This window comes from Uloborus diversus, chromosome 7 (genome assembly GCF_026930045.1).
Source record: "Uloborus diversus isolate 005 chromosome 7, Udiv.v.3.1, whole genome shotgun sequence".
Classification (NCBI taxonomy): Eukaryota; Metazoa; Arthropoda; class Arachnida; order Araneae; family Uloboridae; genus Uloborus; species Uloborus diversus.
The window spans coordinates 116,382,075-116,409,836 of record NC_072737.1 but is presented as its reverse complement, the minus strand read 5'-3'; the positions used below and the strand labels follow the sequence as shown (position 1 = coordinate 116,409,836).

At 33.6% G+C, this 27,762-nt stretch overlaps 1 long non-coding RNA gene across 1 annotated transcript; it reads left to right on the top strand.

Moving 5' to 3' along the window:
- The first annotated feature begins 453 nt into the window (after positions 1 to 453).
- Positions 454 to 26,714, top strand: LOC129226386 (uncharacterized). The gene is made up of 3 exons (XR_008580781.1): positions 454 to 591; positions 11,168 to 11,356; positions 26,505 to 26,714. It is a non-coding gene; the product is annotated as an uncharacterized LOC129226386 (long non-coding RNA).
- Positions 26,715 to 27,762: the final 1,048 nt, after the last annotated feature.

The following is a 27,762-nucleotide window of genomic DNA, read 5'->3' as shown; positions in this document are numbered from 1 at the left end:
GCATTTCATCATTTGTGATGTCATCAGCAGAAGCTTTAAACGATGAAAGAGCACCGATTTAAGTAATTTTTAAAAAATATTAAACCTTAAGAAATTATTTAAAAATGGTCAGAGTCTATGTTTTTAAGCATGCTCTTTCAGAAAAAATACTTTTAAAATTTTGGAAACGACCCCACACATTGATACTTCGTTTCGCAAAAACCGTCTGCCAAAGACAAGCCACGAGCCTTGAGCCGTGCTCATCTTTACACAGCTTGCGTCGTCGAAAAGGTAACTGGCCCTGTGCGGTTGTCTATTTTTTACCTCCGAGCAGCTGTCGATTGCGTAGTGTGTGATAAATTGATACCACGATACAGAACCACAATATGTACACTATGAGTGTATAGTCTGGAAAAAGTTTAACTGGCGCTGTTTAGCTAGGGATTAAACTTGAGATTCACAATCGATGATCGGGCGGACTGGCAGCCAAAAGCGGCTCCGGAGCCGGGCAATCCGGGCGGCCCCACACCTAGCAGGGCCCTGAGTTAACTTATTTTTACTAGCATGATGTTTTGAGTAATAGTTCCAATCTTACATAATTAAAAACTGAGCGTATGTATCTGTGTAGTGTATGTACCTATGTATGTATGTATGTACCTATGTATCTATGTCCAAGTTTCTTCTCCCGAACGACATTGAACTGACCATCGAACCAGGTATCGATGGATTCGTAATCTTCTCGTCTTTATGTTTGGCTATTTAACACAATCCTCCGATAATAATTAGCGGAGATATCAATTAAAAACTATTAATTATGATACTTAGATTTCGACGTAAGATCCCTATTTTTCGAAGACTTTCCTCCGTTCAAATTATTATTCAGTGCTTCATCTCAACTTTCCGCAGCGATGCTTTTATTAAAATTTATAGCGGTGAAGAAAATCATTGAGATGAAAGATCTGTTGCCATTTTTTTTCTTGAATATGGGCAAGTAAAATTCATTTTTTTTATTTTAAAGGCTTTTCCTGTAATCGGGAAATTTAAAATGTTTTCTTTTGGGTTATTTCTCTGCAATCTGCTGAAAAATTTTACTGATTTTTTTTTTCTTCCAAGCCTGAGTGTCGAACTCGAGACACTTGACATAACTTTTATTTTTGAGGTGGACCGTGCAAAGCCGGGTGACGCAGCTAGTAATTTAACTTTTCGTCCTTTTTACGTCCTCAGAAAGCAATTTCTACTTAAAAACTATTTGGACTGTAAAAATTGTAACCTTATAAACGCGAGACTGGTTAATAGAGGATTTTTTGAAGGGGATGACTTATCTTGCCAATGTTGGTTTTACAGATTTGGGGTCTCTTTGTCTGTCACCAAATGTAAAACATCATGCAAAAATCATTTGCAAGTTTGTAATCCTTCGGTTGGGGGGTTGGACGTTGTTCAAGGCAACTTTCATTTTGCGACGTGGTAAATTCTTTAAAATCCGGAAGTTTTGTCCATCCTACTTAGAAAACTGGATGTTATGTTCTAAGCTATCCGAAAATAAGGACATTCTGTCCGTGCACCTTTTATCCGTCGGACCTTATGTCTGCTGGACGTCATGTCCCTCGGACGTTCTGTCTGTTGGACGTTTTAGTCATGGACGTTTTGGATTTGGACGCTATCCGGCTCCCGGTAAATCTATCATCATCTATTGCCTCTCTAGAAAGCATTTATGCAAGTAATTTGCATATTGAAGTGAAACATAAACTGTTTTATGTAGGTATCTCTCTTTTGTTTAGCAATGACGGGCCTCTGGGTTACTAGGTTACCCTGGTCAGTTTGGCCGCCTGGCACCCCCCCCCTCCCCATAAAACCTTAAAGTTTTTGCTACTCCGACTTTTAGGTGGGCCCCTAGTGGCATAGCCTCTCTTTGGCCCTGAATAAAAGTTCTAAAGTAGAACATACACTTACAGGAATAATCTGCTTTGATTGAACTGTTTTTAAGTGTTTTATTTATTAGTATCATTCATTAGTTTATACATACCGCATACCGCAAACAAAAAAACAAAAATAGGGGGGGGGGGGGGTATGTAGGGAAAAAAACAACCGACTCCAACCACGATTTAAAAAAATTATCTCAGGAAAGTTAAGTATATTTGCAAAACTGAACCAGTAACAGAATGGGGTGGGGGGAGAGAGAGAGAGAGACGGATAATAAGCTTTTTCTCAGGACGCTAGATGAAATTATTCTTTGAAATACAGCTTAAATTGTTCTAAAATTAACGAACAAAAATGTCTACGAAAAATACGAAAGTATCATTGCGTTTTATATTATCCAAGATCTTTATTTCCGAAAACATTTTTATATTATCCAAACAAAAATTCATAAAATAACTCGGAGTCATCTGATAATACCCAAATGCAAAAAATTACAAATGATGCAAGAATGCTTAAATATGAAAACTCGTTTTTCATTCAAAAAAATTTATTTAAACGCATTTAGGTCACAAACTGAGCTACACATCATTTGCGGTATTATTCGTGGATGATCAGGAAAAAGAAATGTCGAATGACTTAGCACCCCAAAGATCTCACTTTCTGCGTTGCAAAATGGGTTCCTTGAAACCTGAAATACATGTTTTCAATTTTTTAATATTGTTTTTGTGCAAATTAGACCATTTATAACTTTGTTTTTCTTTGTATTACAAACTTGCCAGCTCTTATCCTGAAATGTTTTTGTTATCTTTGTCATCATTACTGTTATTATTGGCAAAAACTCTACTATTATTATAAGGAAGTAATCAATTAACAGATGCTTAAATAACACAAATGCTTAAAACATACTTAAATGAGAAAAAAACACGTGTTTTTCTTTTTTAATCGTTGATAAAAATGTATTTAGGCCGTAAATTGAGCTACACATCATTTAATGTTTTTTCATGGATTATTCGACAAAAGAAATGTCGAGTGACTTTGCATCCACAAGCTCAAACTTTATGCATTGAAAAATGGGTTCTTTAAAGCCTAAAACACGTGTGCATTTTTTTTTTTTTTTTTTTTTTTTGCAAATTAGTGCATTAAAATAACGTTGTTTTTATTTCTGCTACTAACTTCTCAGCTCTAATCCCGAATGCTTTTGCTACCTTTTTCATCAGTAAAATTATCATCGAGGAAAGCAAAACTATCAATATAGAGATTCAGAAACATGGAATATTAGGATCACAAACTATGTGCAATTTCGAAAAATTGACTCATTAATTTTGTTTCAGTCATAACAAGTTTATGAAACGTTATTCATAATCTATATACATAAATGGCTATTTCTATAAGTACTATTTCCATAAGGTCGTCCGGGGTAAGCGTCAAAACTACAGGACCGATTTTAACCGTTTTTTCACCACAGATAGCTACATTATCAGGAAGCAACATAAGCTATAATTTATTTCTAAAAAACTTAATTTTAAAAAGTTATGATTGAAAACAGTAAATTTCATGTAATTTCCCCATTAAGTGATGAACCCCCCCCCCCCCCCCCATTGTTTCAAAAATTCGTTGCCTTACAACAGCAGTATTAATATTAATCACAATGAACATTTTGAATCAAGGCTTCTCCGGAGGAAACATGAATTTAAAGTCATTTATATATTTGGAAACTCAACTTTTTGCATACTTAGAGAAACATAGTAGAGAGCTTTCTCTCTCTCTCTCTCTCTCTTTTTTTTTGTGTGTGTGCTATTTAATTAATTAAATAAAAAAAGCGCACTGTTTTTTTTTTTAGTGATCCTTGTTTTTGTTCGTTCATATTTTGGAAATTCTTCAAATTTTTATATGCTTAAATGTCGTGCTTTCGTTTCTAACTGAATATTACTTCGTTCTTTATACTCATTGCTATTTTACTTTTATGGGTAAGGAAGAAGCTCGATTTTTAATCACGTCAAAGCGGGGTGTTTTGAGTTCTTTCAGTTAAAACAGAAACGAATGAAAGTAGCGATTGCTTCTCACAATTATTACTGACCCAGGCAACGCCGGGTATTTTTGCTATTTTCATATAAATAGCAAAATATTACTTTTGCACGAATTATATTGCATATTCTCATTTATCGACGAAAATGTGTTTTAGTTTAGTACCTTATATAAAAGTTAGGAAGTACTACGATTTATAAACAGCGATTGAAACTGATTTATAAGCTTAACAAATTACTAGAACATTTCCCGTCTTTATATTTTCAATATTTGCTGCCTCTCATAACCTTTGTTACTGGAAACGTAACCTTTTAGCTTGTTTGAATAGCGATCCTTCTGTTGATGCAGGTGCTGCGACCACATATCCAATGTTGTCATAAGCCTTGAATTAAGTTTAACCCTTTGACGCAGTTCTCCAAGCACAATGAGGAGCCTCATGGTTAATTCAAGCTCATCTTCCTTTCCTGACAAACAAAAAGATAATGACACATTTCCTACCGCTCATAAAGAAGGTTGTCAGATAAGGACCAATTTCCGAGGATAATTTCCATTTTTACGAAAGCAAACGAAGTCGAAATAATCCTGAAAATATGAGAAGAGCATTTAACCGAATAAAAAGTGGAAATGAAAGAGCAGAAGCAGACACGGGTTTGTTTACGGAAATGTTAGCACGGTAGGTTCAGCTCCCCTGATGCTTTTGACAAGGCCTCGCTTGTTGCGTAAGACCGCTCGGGCAGCCGCCATTAAAAGCCACATTTTAAGTCGTGTGTTTTGATCCGTAATGGCGTGAGTTAACGAGGACAGAGGCCTTGGCTAAGTGGAATATATCAGCATATAATTATTAGCAGATGTGAAATTAAGTTAGCAATTAGAAAGAAAACTAGTTTTATTTCTGAGAAACTCTGATGTTACGCAAGAAAATATTTCAAATGTACTTTTTTTTTTCGGCAGAGATAAGTTAATTAAATTCATTAATTAAAGTAGTTCAAAACCCATTTTCTACTTTAAATCATAAAATTGCATAATTTGCATAACGATGTCTTGGATTATTTATTGGACGAGTATTTTAATGAATCTCTGCAGCTTTAACTATATAAAACTAAAGACAAATCGTTTGAGCTCTTCAACAGTTTTTGACTTTCAGTTCCAAAAAAACATAAACAATATTCTTCAGATCTTTAACTATCAATCAAAGCAGAAAACATAGAACGCTCTCATCTTTCCGTATTGAAAATGGGATTCCTTGTAACTTGTAACCCAAAATACGTCTCTGATATTTTTTGAAAATTTGTTCATTAATAACCCTGTTTAATTGTTTGCTTTGCACAAAGATATTTACTTATTTCCCATTAACCATTATTTAGAATCATTGAAAAACATTGAGCCACTCCATGAAACCGAACGATTTAAAACGGCTACTATTGTGAGAAGATTTTTTTTTTTTTTTTCAAGACAGAAAACACCCAACACACGACATCCACTATCCAGCCCTGGCATTGACTCGAATTTTGACGCCTTAAACCCTCCTTAAACTAACTCGTGTAAAACTTATGTTTTCGCAATCACGAATTACGATAGAACCTTGGGTTTCTTGTTCTACAAATAACTCTTATCGCAATCATAGTTGCAAAAAATATAATTTGAATTCAAGACGTAAAAATTCAAGTGAATTCCAGGGACTGGATGCTGTTTTGTCTTAAAAGGATTACGTAAAGCCAAGAGGATCGGGTATAAATAAAGTCAATTCCTGGGGACATGAACGCCACCGCCGACATGCTCGCAGAGACCCGTAGAGCAGAAAAGTTTGCATTATTAGCACAGAAAAATAAAATCAAAGGAACATCAACTAATGGTCAAGTGACAACAATAAGCTGGTGTGATTGCCCAAGAAAACAATCTTTATGCGTAGTTGGGTTTTTAATAACTTCAAATAACATTCATAGAAAGTGTGAAAAAAATAATGATAATAAAAAAATAACAATGCACTTTTAGACGTTTCGGCCAACTTGTACCTGCAATGACATCTGCTATAAAATTTACAGAGATGCTTTTTTAACCCGTAGATAGTTAAAAATTTGAAGGAAAAAAAAAAACCCCACGGACAGATGTTTTTTTTTTTTAACAGTAATAAAAATAGCTTTTAAAGACAATTGCATACGTTATTTTTAAGTTATTATGATGTTCATGCAATAATTTTCTTACTGCAATTTATTAAATCAATTATTTTGATTGATTTTCTTGCAATTTAGTGTAAATATAAGTAAATATTTATAATACGTGAGTAAATAAACGTTTGAGAACAATCACAAAAAGTTGGGGACAAGTTATCGCTCTTGCGTAAAATCCGTTGACACAGTAAAACATTATTATTATTCGAATACGAGACATTTTTTAGCGATGAGGGATAAAAATTGCTGCGGGTCGGTCCGCCGAAACATTTCTTTTTTGTTTTAACTTGGTTATCCCGAAATGTGTGCCTGAAATGTAGTTGTTGAGGCCTCGATCACATTAAATTGTGATTGTTCAGGTATAAGATATTGTATGTGACTTAATTGAAGATATTTATTGCCGTGTCAAATTAGTTTAAGTTATGAATGAGAGTCATGCGAAATGTTTACGGAAAGCTTTTCATAATGCCTCAATTTAATCATATAAAAACATTTTTATAGTTAGAACATCAGAGCACGATAAAAACTTGGGATTTATGTTTACCGTAGATCTTTTACGAACTATTGCACTATTATACTAAAGGAAAAACTGATTGCTCTCCAGTTAGTTATTGAGGATTATATTACAGCGTAGCTAAAAATCGACTGCATATCCATTATCAGTGAGTCGCGATCTGCAGTTTGAGAAGCGGTATGCTTAAGAAATTTTTTGGAAGTAAAACATTTTTATTCAAACTGAAAAAGAAAATTAAATTAAATAAAAGCACAAATTAATAAATGAATAAAAGTAAAAATAAATAAATAAATGAAAATAAAAACTATAAAACACAAAAAAAGATAAATAAATATCAAAAATTTAAAATAAAACATAAAAAAGAAACAAAAATCAATAAATGAGGAAAAATAAATACAATAAAACACAATTTTTATGAAAAATGAAACATTAAAAATTTAAGACAAAATATTAAAAAATAATGACATTAAAAATACAAATAAGACATTTTTATTTTTAGAACTATGTATTTTGGAACTAAACCTCAATTTCTTCGGGGTTCTATTTAGAGCTCTATTTTTGTACATTCGATACGCTAAGGTGCGTATTTACCTATGCAGGGAAATTTTTAAGGCCTAAACAGGCATAGTTCATGACTTAAAAATAGAAAATAAGTCTCAACAATTTTATCGAATGTATTTTCATGCTTTGTGTTTTGAATCGAAAATTTCCCATTGTGAAAAACAAGGGTCGAAAGACTAATTGGGATTTTAAATGTATGACATTTTAGAGAGAAGGGATTGGATGGAGAGAGCATCAAGAATTTTAAAATGTTTCATGTGAATTAAGGATGCATCGATAAGCAAACCCAACGATAACCGGATACCAATTCATTGCAAAATATAATCGGCCGCCGATTGATTACGATGATAATGATTTTTATACTATAATTTTTCCATCAGCTGTCCTTTAAATTACGATTTCGGCTCGTCAGAATTAGTTAATGGTTTTTATTTCAGTTATTGGTGACTTATTTTTCTCTATTTTCATATTTTTTCTTTTAAAAAATGTTTCAAAATTTTATTTAATTTTCTGTTGCTAACTTGTCATGAAAATTCAAATATTTAGTGAGTAGACTGTTATTTGTCTACAGACACTTTTAGTGTAACATCGACATTATTACTATTATTAGAAATTCAATGCAGGCAAAAAAATTATCAGACAACTTTAAAGCTCGATGCTAAACGTAAGGTTTGGAGAAAAGTATAGACACGTGATCTGTCGTGTGCAGATAAAGGGAAGAAACTGCTCATTTTTCATTTGTTTTGCATTTTTGTCATCTATTGCACGTTAGCTTTACTGTAGAACCTTGCTTATTTTGTTTCCGCTTTTAAAAAGGCGTGAAAACATCGTCTATTTCCAATGTTTCCCAATCGTTAGCATTGAATCCAAAACGCATTTCTTTAAATACCGTTTTTCCCCGCATTATCCGGCATGCCGGAAAAAAGCGAGGTTGACCAGCATGCCGGGAAATTCGAATTTTTCGGCGTGCCGGATAATCTGAGGTTTATTTTGCAACAAAACAAGAGTAAATTTCCCTATTCAACCCCAATCAGAAATCGAACCACTGTACGAAAAAAAAAAAAAAAAATCTATATATATTGAAAAAGCCTAAAAGTCTCTTTTATAAATCTATGTGTATTGAAACAAATATGTACTTGTTATTTATGGTCGGTTATTATTAACGGATTTGATTATATGCCAATAAAGTTAACAATTCAAAAGCAGGCATTGCTTCTACGATTTGTGCAGAATTTTTTAAAATAAAATATTTTAAGTTCCTTTTAGAGAGGAAAGATTAATTTTTATTTATTGAATAGCTATGGTAAATTCTTTAGCACTGGCTTTGGGGCGGTAACTTACTGCTTGATGTTTCCTTAGTTTTGATTTAATTTTTATAAAATTATTCGTTATTAAAACATTTTTCTTGTTAAAATATCAAAAGACATTTTTGGTAAATATTTTTAAAAAATTAAACTGTTTATTAATACAAATAAGATATGTATAGAACTAATATTCATTTTTAAGCTGAACATATATGTTTTACTGTGTTAATCTTTTTTCCTAACCTCGATTTTTCCGGCATGCTGAAAAGGACCAGCAAGTGTTATTAAAAATCTGGTGACCCCCGGATTTTTCGGCATGCCGTATAATGCGAGGTAATACGATATCTCAAAACCTCATTTCTGCAGATACTACCGTTTACCTGCTTATGGCAGTGATACGAGTGCAACATTATATTTTACGACTATTATATATGCGAAAGTTTGTCTGTATGGATGTATGGATGTTTGGATGTATGGATGTATGGATGTTTGTTACTCTTTCACGCAAAAACTATACTGAACGGATTTTGATGAAACTTTACAATAATATGGCTTATGCATCAGAATAACACATAGGGTAGTTTTCGTCCCGTTATGGGGGGCAAAACCCCCCTTAGGGGAGCAATAAAATAGAATTTTCGTATAAATTCTCTAATATAGGGATGGAAAAATACTTGCACATATTTACATTATATGTCCATCGAAAGCTCTGATTTTCTGCTGAAGATGGCACTTATACGAAATTTCTAAGTAGAATAAAAAACGAGTTATGAGCTTTTTAGTTCCATGTTCGAAGGCTTTCCTAAACTCAACACAGTATTTAGTGTATCATCTCAACTCCCTGTCGATAGCGACTATTGTTGTATTGTTGACTATCTTTGCTTTTCGTGACTGTTCAAGGCTTTTCTCAAGTCAAATCTTGAAGTAAGATTTTTGCACAAGATTGGCAAGATTTTTTCAATGTCGCTGTTTTTGAAGCCGAAGACTACGTCATAATGTTTCTCAGTTTTCACAATGTAAACAAAATATCGCCAATCAAAGAATCTTTAAAAAACTTTTTTTACTGTGTTAAATAATACAGCAACTAAATTAGGCAAATCCATAAACAGTACAAAAACTTCCATTAATTTTTCCTTTTTGCACAATTTCAAACAATCCCCAAATTTTGCTACTTATTTTGGAAACATTTCGAATGAAACTCTTTAGCGCCATTTTATGGTGACCAAAAGTATCTCAGCACCTGGCGATAATATCTTTGTAACGAAAATTAATATATCGTTTTTACAAAGTAAGGAAAGAAGGAGGGAGCATCATCGAAGATATCCCAAAACGATTCCCGCAAATTCGGTAAAATCGCACCAAGAGCCCACAATGATTGAAATTTCCCAAAATAACTAAAGCAAGTATAAGGGGATAACGAGCAACGTCAATAGCAATACAGAGAAGGTTTTAGACTCCATGTTAAAAAAAAAAGTATCAACAGATTAATCTTTTTAAACATGAGAAGAATAATTTCATGTTTTGGAAATTTGTATATGCTTAAATATAGTGCTTTCGTTTCTAAATCAATACTATTTTGTTCTTTATACTTATTGCTATTTTACTTTTATGGGTAATTAAGAAACTCTACTTTTAATCATGTCAAAAAAATGTGTTTTAAATTCTTTCACTTAAACCAGAAAAAAAAAAACAAGTAACGATTTTTTCTCATAATTATTATTGACCCAGGCAACGCCGGGTATTTTTGCTAGTTATATATAAGATAGACGGCAAAAAAAAAAAAAATAGAAAAATAAAATTGAAAAAAAAGAAAAAAACTTTGCTTGAAGTGTTCATAAAAATAAAATAAAAAAAATATTTTAAAACCCCACCCCCCAAAAAAAATTTAATTGAAAAGCTGAATTTTAAAGACAATGGGGTCGTTTCCAAAATTTTAAAAGTATTTTTTTCTGAAAGAGCATGCTTAAAAATATAGGATCTGACCATTTTTTAAATAATTTGTTCAAGTTTAATATTTTAAAAAATATATATAAATCGGTGCACTTTCATTGTTTACATTTCTGTCGTGTGACATCAAATGATGAAATGCCATTCTGTGTTGCCATTCACGGAGAAAAATATTTAATTCGCATCTTTACTCACTTGTATTGGCAACGATATGGTTGATAGCAAGCATAGCGAGCAACTTTAATTCGCTGCTTGATTATCATAACGTGGAAACGTGGTAGAAAGATGCGCCAAATTGCATCATTTGTGACGTCATAAAGACCACGCCTTGTTTTCAAAATCGGACATTTTAAAAAATTAATTAAAAAATAAATGTTGGGAAAATAAAAGTATTTCTGGGTCCATGTTATTTTTTTTTTTTTTTTAAACTCATTCTATCAATTTCAGTGACTAAAAGTAGTACTTTTGACTGAAGGAAACAACCTCAGTATAAAATGTGTGCTGTTATTGTATACATGACTGAATAACAAAACAAAAAGTTTAAAACTGAGCATTCCCTCGCGCATTTTGGAGGAGAGGGGGAACTGACAGACACAGACACTCGCAAAAGGAACCATCCCAAAACCTCCAGCATTTTTATAAATCTGAATTAATTTTAAAAAAATCAAATGAATTATTTAACTTTTTTAAATTTTAAATGTGTATTATTTTCATTATTAAAATGTATAAAGATATGTTACCTTTTGTTTCAGAAAACTACATTTATTTAATATTTGTGAACTCATTCAGCAAACTTGAAGTGTACCGACAGCCTCGTTATTCATCCACAGACTGCAGTGTCGTCCTTGTTATGGTCTCATCAGTCCGGAGTAGTGAATAACCTAGCTGGAGGCAGCTGCCATCTTATTATAGTTGAGAATGCCAACAAACTGGTGGCTAAAGTAAGTGTAACTCACAAGCAGCATAGTTTCTAGTTCTGTGCAAGTAATTTGAATTTTAAAATATTTTTAATCGGTTAATCAGTGAAAATTGGCGTGTTATAAACAATCGGCAAAGTTTCCGGTTATCAATTACTGCCGATTAATCAGTGTATCTCTCATTTGAATATCTTGTTATCTTCTAAGTACATAATGGCGAGCACCCTAACTGTTTGAAAGCAAAATTGTATGTATCTCTTCTTTCTCTGCCTTCTTTCGTTTCATGCTTAGAAAGTTTTTTAATGAAATGGATCACAATTTTGTTCTTCACTGCTTTCGTATGTTTCACTGTTTCACTTCTCTTAAAAAATGTCAAAGAATATTTCCACGTCTTAAAAAGGACCTTAGCTATATGCTCTGCTTGTAAGTTTAGTTTTTCCGCCCTAATAGCACTAGTGCTGTAAAGTAGCTCAGGTGTGCGTCGCCATTGCGAAGTTTCTTTAATTTCTGTGCACCTCTGTCTGTCTGAAACCCTATCTCCTCCGAACTGGCAATGTTTACCAGGTCAATACGGGTACCGTTCGATGCAGGACAGACGAAGCCATTCTGCCCTGTTCGACAAAAAACCGACTTAGTAGTTCTTTTTTTTTATTCCAATTTAAGACACAATTTTCACATAAATTCCCTTCATACACATAATTTCCCCTGTTTTTTTTTTTTTTTTTTTTTTTTTTTTTTTTTTTTGTAACGCTTCTTTTTCCTTCGAATTTCTATGCTCTTTAGTTAGTTTCTCTCTCTAGTTTTGAAAAGTCACCTTTTGAAAATAATTTTATTCAAACTAAATATCATACGAAACGCAAACTACTCTAATTCTTGCTAATAGTCGTGGGACTTCATTTTCTTTGCTAAACATTGTCGAAAATGTTTGTCCATTGAATAAAAAAAAACATAAGTCATTACTGACCTATCTTGTTGTTTACTCGAAAAACTTCGTTAGCTCCTAAAATCATACCAATAAAATTAATATTCATTGGTTTCATCCAAGTTTATATTTTTATTTGCAATTTTTTTATTGGCAACAGTGGCGATGGTGATGTATAAACAGTTTTTGACGAAACCTCATAAAAAAAATCACTTGGGGTTAGGTTTGGGGATCTGGCCAGCCAACGCATAAAGAGTAAATCATCATCACCTGCACGGGCAATCCAGGAGTGCGGAACGTCAGTGGCGCAGCGCTTCCCCCCCCCCCCCACACACACATTGGCCTTGGTTTTAGCATCGTTGCTAATGATAATACAGTAGTTTATACACGTGTAAGGACTGTTGTGACCAAAAACCCCTTCTGGAAGGACTTGGACAGTTTATCTTTATTTTTGTGCATTATTCATAGTGTTAAGTGCAATAGATTATGAAATATAAATTTTTCAAAACCAGGATATTCTTTTATGCGAACCCTGTACTTTATAGGGACCACATATTAAAGACATCAGCTCAGAAACCAAACCACTCCCGATTTCCCCAAGACATTGTCAAGACCAGGAAATTCTAAAAGTCGTCTGTCTCGTCGATTTCTTACTGCCTAATGCAATTATTCACGAAATTACATGGAACAATAACCCCGTGAGGACTCAAACAAGGTCATTTCATACGCCGTAAAATACGGCATAATTTTTGTACGCCGACCCTAGACTCCACGCCAGACGACACGTAATTGGTCAAATGTATTTCTTATTTCTTTTCTATTTTCAGTTACTGGAGGGCAAATTTATTTTTCCTAACCATAAAGCTACTTCTGTCTGTCCAGGATCATGTTAGTTATATTATCTATCATCTTGTCGTGCAGCGTAGCGTGGCGCATTTCATGTTTTAATGTGACGTTTATGATAGAATGTCAAACGAATATGACATCTGCCATCTTTAACCACAAACAATTTATGCATTTCTTATTCTTAATGACTTACAGTAGTTTCTTCAGTAATTCGTTTGGTTGACCTTAGCGTTTTACTAAGGCTATAAACATTGGTTTGAGTTGTTATTCTGGCCTAAACTTCCATTAGGTTTTTTATTATACAGATTAAACTTTGATAACATGATCTCTGAAAACACAGGTTATTAGCTATCCACGGAGAGCAGCTTAGTTATTCAATTCAAAGACATAATAATTGGATAAAAAATGAATTTGTTTTAAATGAATGAAAGTTTTTAGAATCAAGGGATGTAGACAGGTTTGACACTCAGTTTTTATTTTGTTGTAACGCTTTTTTTTCCTTCGAATTTCTATGCTCTTTAATTAGTTGCTCTCCCTAGTTTTGAAAAGTCATCTTTTGAGATTTTTTTAATTCAAACTAAATATCATACGATACGCAAACTATTATAGTTCTTGCTAATAGACGTGGGACTTCATTTTCTTGCTAAACATTGTCGAAAATGTTTGTCCATTGAATAAAAAAAACATATGAAGTCATTACTGCCCCTCTATCTTGCTGTTTACTCGAAAAACTTCGTTAGCTTCTAAAATCATACCAATAAAATTTTTATTCTTTGGTTTCATCCAAGTTTTAATTTTTTTATTGTTACCAAATATTGTTGACAGCCATTTGACACAATGATATTCAGACTTGTTAAAGTTTAAAAAGAATAATTAAGTACTTTCATTCGTCAAAACTACCCAACTCAGACTGAGCTCATCAGAATGAAAATAACCTTTTTTAAAATTTATGACATTTTTAAATACCAATGAATTCCAGTCCATTTCTTTTAAAAGCTAAAAGCTGGCTGAAAATTCCCCCACTTAAAAAAACACATCAATCACTTCTACTTGAATGGCGTTAAGCTGTTCCAAAAACTATTAATTTTCATTACATCTGAAAATTTTTGTAAAGAACAAAGAAAAACAGAAATAGAACATGCTTTTTTACGCAGGCAAAGCCGATTGTTCCACTTCGTTAGAAAACGGTTCTTTGTGGCGCAAAACAAACACATCTCAGGCGATATGAGTCACTCGACCTTGATTCATATGATTATTCTGCTTATTTCTTTCTCTTCTTTTTTCTGTTAAGTGTATCTTAATATAAACAGAATTTATCTTTGTTTTATTTCTTTGTTGCCAAGTGATGGGCTCTGAAAATGGGAAAAGGCATTTTTTTTAGCTAAATAGGGAATCGTTTATGGTGGTCTCCTTGGTGCATCTTTTAGGAATATGGGAGCGTTTATTTTTTTCTTTTTCTTTATTTGATGTAAAAGAGCGTAGCCATATCTTTGCCTGTATGTGTAGTTTTTTTTTTTTTTTTCACCTTCATAGTTCTCTAGTGTAGCAAAGTATCTCTACTGCATCTTTCGAATACGGAAGTTTTTTATTTATTTATTTATTTATTGACTCGTTAAAAAGAGCTTAGTTGTATCGTTTCCTCTAGTGTAGTTTCTTTTACCTACGCAGCTCTAGTACAGCAAAGTAGTTCTGCTACATCTTAAGAGTGTTTTTTTTTTTGACTATTCAAAAGGCCCTGGTGCAGAGGTAACTCTGCCGCATCTTGTGAACATGGAAGTTATTTGTTTATTTTAATTTTGTCATTACTATTTATTTATTTATTTAACTGGCTAAAACGTCTGCAGCTATTCGCAACTCCAATAAACTATGGGTGGCGCTGCAGCCACTGTGTAATGGCGGATGAAAAAGGTAAAACAAACAAATGCCGTAACTTATGAATTGCATCTACGCTTCGTGAATGGCAGTAATTTTTCATCGTGTTTGTGGGAAGCTTCCTTTTCTATTCTTCTGAAATTACATTACACCACAAACTGTCTGAAGCCTGTAATTTATCCCAAAGAAAACACGTGGAATGGAATGTTTTACCTTTTTCTTTAGTATTGTTAACCATGGCAAGGTAGCGTATTCGAGCTCTGGAGTTTCGAATATCTTTGCCTGCAGTGCAACAAAGTGAGTCTGCCGCATCTAACGAATATGGAAGGTGTTTTTTTTTTCCCCGACTTGTTAGAAGGACCTTAGCTATTTTCTTACCTATGAGTGCAGTTATTTTAAACTTCAATAGTTCTAGTGTAGCAAAGTAGCACTGCCGTATTTTACGAACATGGAAGTTTACTTTTACTTATTGTGTGGACTAAAACGGGTTTTCTGAAGTATGAATGATTGGTATAATTGAGGCAGCTAATTATTTTGAAAATTGATTTTTATCAATCAATTTGTCAAGTATGAATGAACTGATTTGACACATTGTTTTTTATTAAGCTTGTTTCAAACATTTCTTCTTATTGTCATTGTTTGTGTGGATGTTATTTTTTCCCTTGTATATTTGAGATAAAATGTTTTTACTTTTTGTTCATTTGTGTATTTTTTACGTTTTGCTTCAATGATGTAGTTTTTGAAGAGTTCCTTTCTTCGCTTTTGATATTTAATGTGAATAAAAAATTCGAAAAATAGAAGAAAAAAAATCGCTCTGAAATTCATGCAAAATTATCACTTTTAGAAACATGGATTAATGAACAATAGAACCTAAAAGTTCAAAAGGAGAGAAAAAAAGTGTTAAAAAAAAGTAAATAAACAATAAAAGATACAGTCGAGTCTCGATTTACGCGAAGGATGCGTTCCAAGACCCCTCGCGTTATTTGAAATTTCGTCCTGTGAAAAAGGGTATTATACGAATTTTTTATTAGCATAACTAGTTACTTTTGGCATTTGCGAACATTTCTCAAACTGTTTTAAACTATTTTTTAATTATGTGTTACCATCTCTTATATAAAACTGAATTTTTACTGCATTTTAAAAAATCTATTATTCAACATAAAATATTGTTACGACGTACAAAATCAAAGATCAACGGGATGAAGAGCCATAAAATAAAACAGTACGGTACGTACAGTATGAAGCAATACTAAAATGCAGCACTTTAATAGTACTGTACAAGTAGATACAGTTATGATATGTATAGCTTAAAATATAACATGAAGATGATGATGATTTATGACGCGCGGATCACAGATTTTTATCAGTCTTCCCCTGACAGCGCATGCACGTCAGGAAACTCGTCTGAAGAAGTAGCCCGGTCAAAATAGACATTCGAGTTCGGAAAAATTCTCATAAAGCTGAAAATTGGTACAGACCTTAAGAACATCATTATAAGTGAAATGTGTAAAGTCCTCATCGATCCCAGTCGGGCTAAAAATTTTATTCAAGGTCAAAGGTCAAAATTGAAATTTTTTTTAAAAAAAATTGAAAATATTCGTACAGTGCTGAAAATTGGTACAGACTTTAAATGCATCATTGTGAATGATATATAAAAAATTCCCATCGATTCCACTTGAACTAAAAATTTTATGGAAGGTCAAAGGTCAAAATAAACAAAAAAAAAAATAAAAAATCGGAAAAATTCACATAGAGCTGAAAATTGGCAGAGACACAAAATACACAATTATAAATGAAATATAAAAAATCCCCATCGATCTCACTTAATATAAACATTTTATGCACGGTCAAAGGTCAAAAAAAAATCTTTTTTTATTATTTTGCAAATATTTCAAAAACGTAACTGTTATTATAAAAAGCGCATATTAATTTGTAAATTATGCAATATGTTCAAAAGAAGTATTTATATGAAGTTCAACTCTTTCTGGTTCAAATTATGTGAAAATGGTGAAACAAGTACAACATTTTCCCTTATTTAACGGATATAAGATGCCTCTCAGTATCTATTATCCCTAATCAGATCCTTCAGGTGCAGCAGCAACAATTTCTCAAGCCTTTGCATACAAAGGTTGATCAAAAGTAACAAGTAATGCTTTGTATTCTCCAAAGCACAAAGTAAAGTAGTGCATATAGTATTGTAGTCATTTGCAGGTTGGTGAATAAATGGTAAGAACAAAATTCTAGACTTTGAAAAATCCATATTATTCTTTGTTAAACCTTCAATATAACCGTTCCAACCTGGTAGCGATAAATTATTCCATTTCCCATACAACCATAACAAATCTATTTGGTCTATTTTGACCGAGTTAAAGAGGAAGAACAAGAAACAGAGATGAATTAATAAAGATGAATTAATCTTCTGCTTTCAACCGAAATTCTTCTGCAAAGTTTTCGCGTTATGGAAGAGGAATTCGCGTTAGCTCTAATATGAGTTACTCGTGTAAAACTTGCGTTGTAGCTATTTCGCGTAAGTCGGATCGCATTGTGTAGTTCGAGTCGACTGTACTTCTTACTAATATTATATATGCGAAAGTTTGTCTGTATGGATGTATGGATGTTTGTTACTCTTTCACGCAAAAACTACTGAACGGATTTTGATGAAACTTTACAATAATATAGCTTATGCATCAGAATAACACATAGGGTAGTTTTCGTCCCGTTATGGGGGGCAAAACCCCCTTAGGGGGGGCAATAAAACATAATTTTTGTATAAATTCTCTAATATTGGGATGAAAAAATACTTGCACATATTTACATTATATGTCCATCGAAAGCTCTGATTTTTCTGCTGAAGATGGCACCTGTTCGAAATTTCTAAGTAGAATAAAAAACGAGTTATGAGCTTTTTAGATCCATGTTCGAAGGCTTTCCTCAACTCAATACAGTATTTAGAGTATCATCTCAACTCCCTGTCGATAGCGACAATTGTTGTATTGTTGACATTCTATGCTTTTCGTGATTGTTCAAGGCTTTTCTCAAGTCAAATCTTGAAGTAAGATTTTTGCACAAGATTGGCAGATTGAACACTTACTCATTATCCAAACAACCAGCAGATCGCCAAAATTTTTGCAGAAAGATTTCCGTGGCTGATGCATTTGGCAGTGTTTTCAACGTTGCTGTTTTTGAAGCCGAAGACTACGTCATAATGTTTCTCAGCTTTCACCATGTAAACAAAATATCGCCAATCAAAGAACTTTCAAAAGACTTTTTTTACTGTGTTAAATAATCCAGCAACTAAATTAGGCAAATCCATAAACAGCACAAAAACTTCCATTAATTTTCCTTTTTGCACAATTTCAAACAATCACCAAATTTTATTTCTTATTTTGGTAACATTTCGGATGAAACTGTTTAGCGCCATTTTATGGTGACCAAAAATATCTCAGCATCTGGCGACGATATCTCTGTAACGAAAAGTAATATCATATCGTTTTACAAAGTAAGGAAAGAATGGGGGAACATCATCGAAGGTACCCCGAAACGACTTTCGCAAATTCGGTAAAATCGCACCAAGAGCCACAATGATTGAAATTTCCCGAAATTACTAAAGCAAGTGTAAGGGGATTACGAGCGCAGCTACTTTTTTTTAATCACTTCGTACTTCATTAGCCATACAGAGAAGGTTTTAGACTCCATGTTAAAAAAAAAGTATTAACAGATTAATCTTTTTAAACATGAGAAGATTAATTTCATATTTTTAAAATTTGTATATGCTTAAATATAGTGCTTTCGTTTCTAAATCAATACTACTTTGTTCTTTATACTTATTGCTATTTTAGTTTTATGGGTAAGAAAGAAACTCGATTTTTAATCACGTCAAAAAGATGTGTTTTAAATTCTTTTACTTAAAACAGAAAACAAAAGCAAGTAACGATTTTTTCTAATAATTATTACTGACCCAGGCAACGCCGGGTATTTTTGCTAGTTTACAAAATAGTTTCAAAAGCTGGGTCAATCCTTGGTTACAAAAACTTTAATATGTCAGAAACCAACTCTTTTTTTCTGCCTACTTTCTCAATAAAAGTCAGACAAAGAAGAAAAATGCATGAAAGAAGGCTTAAGGCATCTTACAAAGATCGCAAAAAACAAAAAAAAAGTCAAAAATGAATAAAATAATTAAATAAATATTGAAAAATTAAAAATTGGAAAGTAAGTTATTGAAATGGGGAAAATGTCTGTCGGTCTGTCTGCCTCCGGCCCCAAATAACTTTTGAATTAATAGTCCGATTCGAACATTTTTTTTTTCGAAAGATCTCGGAGAGGACACTTCATTCCCATATTTCATTTTTTGATTTGAACAGTTTTTCATTAAATTTTGAACACTTCAAAAAAACTTAGCACTAGCGCCGAACGGGGAAATTCAAGGCAAATATAAATTTTGAATTTATTAGAGGCGAATTTGCTTCAAATGAACTTTGTAGGAAAAAGGTTTTGAAGAAAAGTATGTATAGAAAATATCGTTTTGATTTGAAAAATTTTCCGTTCAATTTTGAACAATTCAAATCCCTTAACATTAGCGCCTACGGCGAAACTAAAAGTCAATATAAATGTCAAGACGGATTTACTTCAAACAAATTATGCTAGAAATAGCTCTTGATGACCAACTGTTGACTCCGACTCCTTGAGTTAGGGCAGTCGACTCAGAATCCGACTCCCGTACCCGAAAATTAGTTGGACGTCGACTCCACGATTCCGACTCTGACTCCGTAGCTTAGGCGAAAATTTAGGCACGTATAGGGGAAATGACTCTGACACTTGGAAATTAATAGTCTTCGAATCCGACTTCTCATCCCAAAATGAGATTGACTCCGACTCCGCACGTATTGGCAGAGTTGACGACTTTAAGGGAAAAGTGTCCGATTCCGACTCCGAGTCTTTGAATTAAAAACCTTCTATTCCCGAATCCGACTCTTTTACCCCAAAATGAGAAGGACGCCGTCTCCGCAGACATGGTTTTTACTTTGAAATAATTATTGTTCATATGCTTTGTTTTTAGCCTACTTTCCCAGTAAAAATCAGAGAAAGAAGAAAAAAGCATGAAAGAAGGCTTAATACATCTTAAAAATATCCCGAAAAACAAAAAAAAGTCAAAAATAAATAAAATAGTTAGATAAATATTGAAAAATTAAAAATTGGAAAGTAGGGTATTGAGATGGGGGAAAATGTTTGTCGGTCTGTCTGTCTGTCGGTCTGTCTGTCTGTCCCCCCCCCCCTAATAACTTTTGAATGAATAGTCCGATTCGAACAAATTTTTTTTGTTAGAAAGATCTCGGCGAGGACATCTCATTCCCATAATTCATTTCTTGATTTGAACAATTTTTCGTTCAATTTTGAACAGTTCAAAAAAACTTAACATTAGCGCCTACGGGGAAATTCAAATCAAAAATAAATCTTGAACTTAGAAGCGAAGTGGCTTCAAACAAACTTTGTAGGGAAAAACTTTTGATAAAAAAACATGTATCGAAAATATCTTTTTGATTTGAACAAGTTTTCGTTCAATTTTGAACAGTTCAAATCTCTTAACATTAGCGCCTAAGGGGAGACTGAAAGTCAATATAGATTCCGAACTTAAAGGCGGATTTACTTCAAACAAACTTTGTTGGAAATAGCTCTTGACGACCTACTCCCGACTCCGACTCCGAGAATTTAGGGGCACCTGACACCGACTCTGACTCTTGTTCCCGACAATTAATCGGACTCCGACTCCCCGACTTCGACTCTGACTTCGTAGCTTTGGCAAACATTTATACACGGAGGACAAATGACTGACTCCGATTCTTGGATATTCGACTCCGACTCTTTTATCCCAAAATGAGATTGACTCCGACTCCGCTGCTGTGGTTTTAACTGTGAAATAATTATTGTTGATATGATTTGTTTTTATTTTCACGCTAAAGTTTTAATTTAGGTATTTAGTTTTCGGTGAATAAACTCGAAAAATATGCGCAGACGATTTTTTTTTTTTTTTTTTTGACAATGAAAATTATTTCTTTAAGTTGACAGTTTATTGTTTTTTTTTTATTTTGGTAAGTGCATTAATTCGTTTAAAAAATTATTTTTGGCAACAGGGGAAAAAGAAACGATTTTTTTATATGATGTATTTATTTTAATGAACTTATTATTATTATTTTTTCGTTTTGAAAGCTGTTAAAAACTTTTTTTAATGGAAAGAAGTATATTAGCTGCTTTGTTTAAAAGGTGCTGCTATTTTATTTGTTCGTTTTTTTTTTGAAGAAAAGTAAGGAATATTTTATTCCTAGAAATCAGCTTAAAATATTAAAAAAAAATTTGTTTGAAAAAATTTGCGATTTTAGCTATTTTTGAGAATATTGATCAGGTACTAGAAAGTAGTATGGGTATACGGGAAAGTAGGCTCGTCTAGTTCTAGACGGAACTTCTTGTTATTTTCACGCAAAGGTTCTAATTTATGTATTCAGTGTTGGGCGGAGAAATTCGGAGTCCTTTATGTTTCTAAATAAAGATACTATGCGCAAAGGATTTTTGTTAATAAATTTATTTTTTGGTATGAAAATCATTTCTTTAAGTTGACATTTTCTTGGTTTTTATTTGTTTTAAAGGTACATTAATCAGGGGCGCCCACCTAAGGTGGGAGGGGATCATGGCGCGGACTGCGCCATTGAAATTTTTAAGAGGGGTTGTTATGAGGGATATTTTTCACTTTTACAGAAGGGGGGGGGGGTCTTCGAGATTTGGGGGGAGGCCTTTGCTCGAGGGGGGCATCCCTGTTATTTATTATTTTTTGACAACAGAGGAAAAACAAACTTTTTTTTGACATAATGTATTTATTTTAATGAGGTTATTATTTTTTATTCTTTTTTTTCTTTTTGAAAGCGATTGAAGATTTTTTAATGGAAAAAAATACATCAGAGCTGCTTTGTCTAAAAGGTGCTACTACCATATTTTATTTCTAGAAAATAAAATATGGCAAAGCAACGTTAAAAAGCAACGTTTGAAATAATTTGCGCTTTTTGCTAATTTTGAGAATATTGTTCAGATACTAGGAAGTTGATATTGGTATACGGGAAAGTAGGCTCGTTTAGTTCTGCACGGAACTTCTTGTTTTTAAATTCCTTTCGAGACTAATAATCTGAGCTCTTCTTGAGCTTAACAAATCTTGTATGGAAAGCATTCAGTTTAAATGGTGCGAACAAACTTTTTGTTCCTTAATGAAAGCATAAGATGATAAATATGTTGAATTCTATGCCAAAAGCGTAGGTAGGGTCGGTGTTCTTGCAAAAGTCATTTAGTCCACAAAAAACTTTAATGAGTTGCTGCAAATAATTAAACTTCTCAATAAGTTATTTCACAATTTTAAACTATTTACGCAATTTAAAAATTACATTAATAAACTTAGTAGAGGTTGGGGTTCTGTACATGGACGCCCATATAGGGGGGCAAGTGGGGGCTTGAGCATCCCCTTTGAAATTAGAACTTCTTTGCTTTTGGTACTTTTTTCTTTGCAAAAAATGTCAAAATATTTCTTCTCCAGCCATTAATGAATAAGTTATTAAAAATGTCAAATTTTCATGACTCTAGTCTGTCCTGAAATCGGTTTCTATGGAGAAAATGCCCTGCTAAAACATGGGGAAAATATCTGAGCTCCCTTCCCTTACAATTTTGCATATGGGCGACCTTGGCTCTGTAAAATGGTTTTTGCTATTTTACATAGCGATTTGAATGTTTGAATTGACGAATAATGTCTCAGAACTAGTTTTGGAATTAGTGACTTTTAGCAGACGATTCTTTTAATAAACACGAGCCAACTTATCACATATCATTTTAATTCCATCAAATCTACTGTTAAAAAATAGTCTCGCTTTAAATTAAAGCAGCCACATCTGCATTCAAATATAATTTTTAAGAAAATCTTTCGAATCTTACTTGAAAAAGAATGAATTCGTGTGCCACAGCTTCACTAAATTACGAACCCTGCTTGATCAATATTAAAAAGAAATACATGTACGGAGATGAAAGTTTTAGCGAAAAATAGTTCAGTTAAATAACTCAGGGCATTGCACGGATCCGGTCAGGGGCGCACCGATGGGAGGTCACTGCGACCTCCCAAAAATTTCCTCATTCGGCAAATTTTGTCTGACCATTCGACAAAATCATAATCATTTGGCTAAGTTTGGAGTTCTGTTCGGCAAAATTATAGTCTTTCAGGGAAATTTGGAGTTCCACTCGGCGAAATTTGGATTTTCATTCGGCAAAAGTACAGTAAAAATTGTAAAGTTGACCACTCTTTTGTGTGTTGACCACCTGTCTAAGTTGACCGCTTTCTTCAGGTACAGAATTAGTCCTATGTCATATAAATCAACCTCTGTAAGTTGATCTCTATAGTTGTGCACCGCAAGTGGTCAACTTACACACAGGTTTCATGGTATCAACATTGGGCAAAATTTGGAGCCCCATTTGGCAAATTATAGAATTTCTGCCCTCCCAAAACTTTAAATTCGGGGACCCCCCGGATCCGGTGTGAAGATGAAGATCGCTGTATCAAGAGACAAAGAGAGAGAGCAATTGAAAACTTTACGAGCGTTCAAAAAGAAAAGCTGCATAAAACACCTGATATTTCATCTGTTCCATTTGGAAAATGTGATCGTAAAATTAGCGAAGAAACGGCAGCCAATCAGCATAAGACATCGCTGTTGCTATTCCTGCCAGAGCAGCTGGAAGGCAAACAAACATGCACACTCAATTCACTTCACTGTAAAGTGATCTTTGTTTTGTTGTAGTTTTAAAGGCGTGACTGCAAGTCACGGTAGGGGTGTAAGAAGTGTGCGTAAAACATAGGGGAAGCGTAATTTATGCTTCCCTTATTTGTCAGCTTCAATTATTCTTGTTTTGCGACGTGAGATGTGCTATTAGCAACTTGATGAACCATTGTTTTCGGTGTATTGCTTTTGCTGTTAGAGCCCCCGAAGGAATATATTAATACTATGAATCAAAGTAATGTAAACTGTAGTTGTAACTGAACTCGAAGAAATGAAATGACATAGTTTATGTTTGAAAACTAATTAGGGAAAAAAAGAAAGAAAACTTCATTACTAAGTGCAGTCGCGCCCGTTTATGATGAAGTTGAAGGGACTCATTGAAAATTTCGCTGTATCCGTAATTTCGTTATCAAAAATGAATGAATAATTCAGTAAAACTGTAAATTTGATCACGCTCGTAAGTTGGTCATTTGTGTGAGGTGAGCACTATTGTCAAGTACAGAATTTCGTGTACTTCAATCTTGGGCACTTAAGTGCTTGACCGCAAGTGGTCAACAAGCACAGGTTTCACTGTATGAGTTGATGATTGAGCATCATATACTTGTTTGAAAAATTAGAAAAATTTTAGGCCCTTTTTAATTAATAAGGAGTTTTTATTAACCAAAATTTTAAATGGTTTTGCTCTTTCTGTGCAGCACAAGACACTACTTTTTTTTATTTTGTTGTTTTAATGAATCACTTTTTTTTCCTGCCTTTGTTTGCTGCTTTTCTTGAATAATTTCACTCTGGTCACAATATGAATAAATGATGGGTACTTCAAAAATAGTTATTTTTGTGCGAATTTTTCAATAATTTTATTCCGTCTATTCTTTTTCCGGAAGTGGCGACGTTTCGTTATATCAATAAAAGAAATTTTTACCTACCTGTAAATGAAATTTCTTCTAAATTTCTTTCTTAAAAACAAGGAAAATCGAAACTATTACGCTATAGGCGTAAATTAGCTATATACGACTTCGCTATAAATGGGCGTGACTATTAAGTTATAACCTGTTGAAGTACAATATAAGAAACAGTATTTGAAAATGCACCAACATGCAAAAGAGTCATTGGGTATGTTGAGAGTTGTTTAGCAGCAAGTTGTTGCCATCACCGTCGTTTTCATTATTTTCCATCTGCATTAGCTTGAATTTGAGCTACAATATATTCTGAAGTGATCAGATGTGTGAGTTTCACTAAGCATATAATATTCAAAAACTCTCCCACAAATTAAAAAAAAAAAAAGAAAAAGGCGTGGGGGCAGGCCCGACGAGAGGATATGTCAGTCCAGTCAGAAACTAGGCCCTGGGTCCCTGGGGTGGGCCCGGCGACACTGACGCAAAAAAAAGGAAAAAAAGAAGAAAGGAGCAAAGGGGAGTGGGGGGGGGGGGGGTACTTCGAATAAGCCGGCAACGTAAAGATTAAGTAACATTTACTGTTATGGCACTTTTAATGGAGTAAATTATTTTCTAATAAGCAATTTTGGTTTCTCTTCTCTCCCCTCCCTTTTTTTATTCTTACTTTTCTCTTTTATTTCTTTCTTTTCTTGGGGGAGGGGAGGAGTCTCTTTAACTAAAAAAAACTCTTTAGTCTAATAATTTGGCCACAACTGTAAATGTGCCTGGAGCACAGGTTAATGATACGAGAACAAATCAAAAAGTCTTTGCGGCTATTTTTTTAAGCCAAAATACGGCTGTGAATACAAAGCAAACGTATACATTCCCTGCAGTGACAGTTCTTTGAAACATACCAGCCCGTATCTGTTTTTTTTTGCTCGAAAGAGCGGAGCTGCTATCAGTCATTTTAGATGACGGTTGTTCTTCAGACGTCCACAGCTTATGAGCAGCGAAGAGTTATTCATTTTGTATGGAGCAAGGGACAAAAGCCCACAACAATTTACAGGGAAATGCACCCACAGTCCAGACCTCGCCCCTAGTGATTTTCACTCCACTGAAGAAGTATCTCGCAGGACAGAGATTCACATGTGACGAAGAAACCAAGAATGTGGTCCGACGGTGGTTCCACGGGCAGCCGGACGAATTCTACCACAGGGGGATCTCTAATTTAGTGCTGCGATGGGACAAATGTCTGAACCGGTGTGGTGACTACGTGGAGAAATAATGTAAGGGACGTAGTACACTGCGTATATTTTTAAATACCTATACGTACCTGTTTTGGGTGAATAAAAAATAGGCACAAAGACTTTGATTTGCCCTCGTATTTTGCATTAATTTTACACTATTCTATGCAAAGATTTTTGGCCCTTCATTGCGTTACCAAATCCTTATTTTTTTGGAAGGATAATCGTTTGGACTAAACTCAGAATACACCTGTTCAATATACATCTATGAAGAATCTAAAACACGTAAACAAAAAATAAATAAATAAATGAAGCCGTGGGAAGAGGCAGACAGAACAGATGTGGCATTCTAATTAATAAACAAATCAACATTATGTCCGTGTGTAAAGTGTTCATTCTTTAAATTATTGACCTTATTATAGGTGACCTTAAAAGTGAAGTATCACTGCATTATGTGAAGTGAATTGTACCGCAACATGAAAAAAGCCTCTCTTAATTCTTTTTTTTTTCTTCTTTTTTAATTCTTAAAAATGAGATGTAACTTTGTTAAAAATTTTCATGATTAAAATAGTTTTAATCATGACTTAGTAATATGCAATATCTTATATATTTACGTTATAGAGCCCAATTACCGGACGAGAGGAGGTCGTAATAACGAACTTCGGCGAGTTCCAAAGGTTCTGTGAGTCGACGAAGTTTGAAGATCATAGCTGAAGTAAGAAGGAATGTCCTGTTATGAAAACATTCATTTTACTACTTTTTCCGCTCATTAATGCTGAGTAGTCATAAAAACATGTTTTTGAGTTAAGTTGCATCAATTTGCTTATAAAATTTCTGCCAGTTTTGTGGAGAACGAAATGTGTCCTAATTAGTTCTTGGGAATTTCATAGTTCGTTGCTCAAATATTTGCACAGACAAAATATAAAGTTTGAGTCATTCCAAAAGGCACTAAACTCATTTCCTTCGTAAATCAACAAATAATGCGAAGAAAACATTTCATATCAGTGGCATTCCAAAACGCTTGCTTGTGAAGTTATTAGTAGAAAGGAAACGATGTTTCAAATAATAAAACATGTAACCAGGGTTCGAAAATATCATAATGTTTTCGAAAATATTCGATATTTTGATATACAGTAGACCCTGTGAAGTAGACCACCCTCGTAAGTTGACCGCTTTTTTCAGGCACAGAATTAGACCTTATCATATAAATCAACCTCTGTAAGTTGACCACTAAAGTAGTGTACCGCAAGTGGTCAACTTACACAGGTTTCACTGTATACTGGATATTTTGATATCTATCCGATATTTTCAATCAACACAAACTAAAGTCTTCAAAATAGTAAATGCATCCTCAAATCACTCTTTATTTTCTTATATTGTTACTAGCAAAAATACCCGGCGTTGCCTGGGTCAGTAATAATTATGAGAAACAATTGTTACCTGCATTTGTTTTCTGTTTTAAGTAGAAGAATTTACACACACATTTTTGACGTTATTAAAAATCTAGCTTCTTCCTAGCTTATAAAACTAAAATAGCAGTAAGTAAAAAGAGCAAAATAGTATTCATTTAGAAACAAAAACACGAAATTTAAGCACATACAAATTTGAAGAATTTCCGAAATATGAAATTCAACTTCACATGTTTAAAAAGATTTATCACTTAATAGTTATTTTTTTTACATAGAGTCTTACCTTCTCTGCATGTCTATTGAAGTACGAACTGTTTAAAAAAATGTAGCCGCGCGCCCGTAATCCCCTTAAACTTGCTTTAGCTAATTTGGAAAGTGTTAATTATTGTGGGTTCTTGGTGCGATTTAAAATGTTACCGAATTTGCGGGAATGTTTTGGGATACCTTGGATAATGCTCCCCCTCCTTACT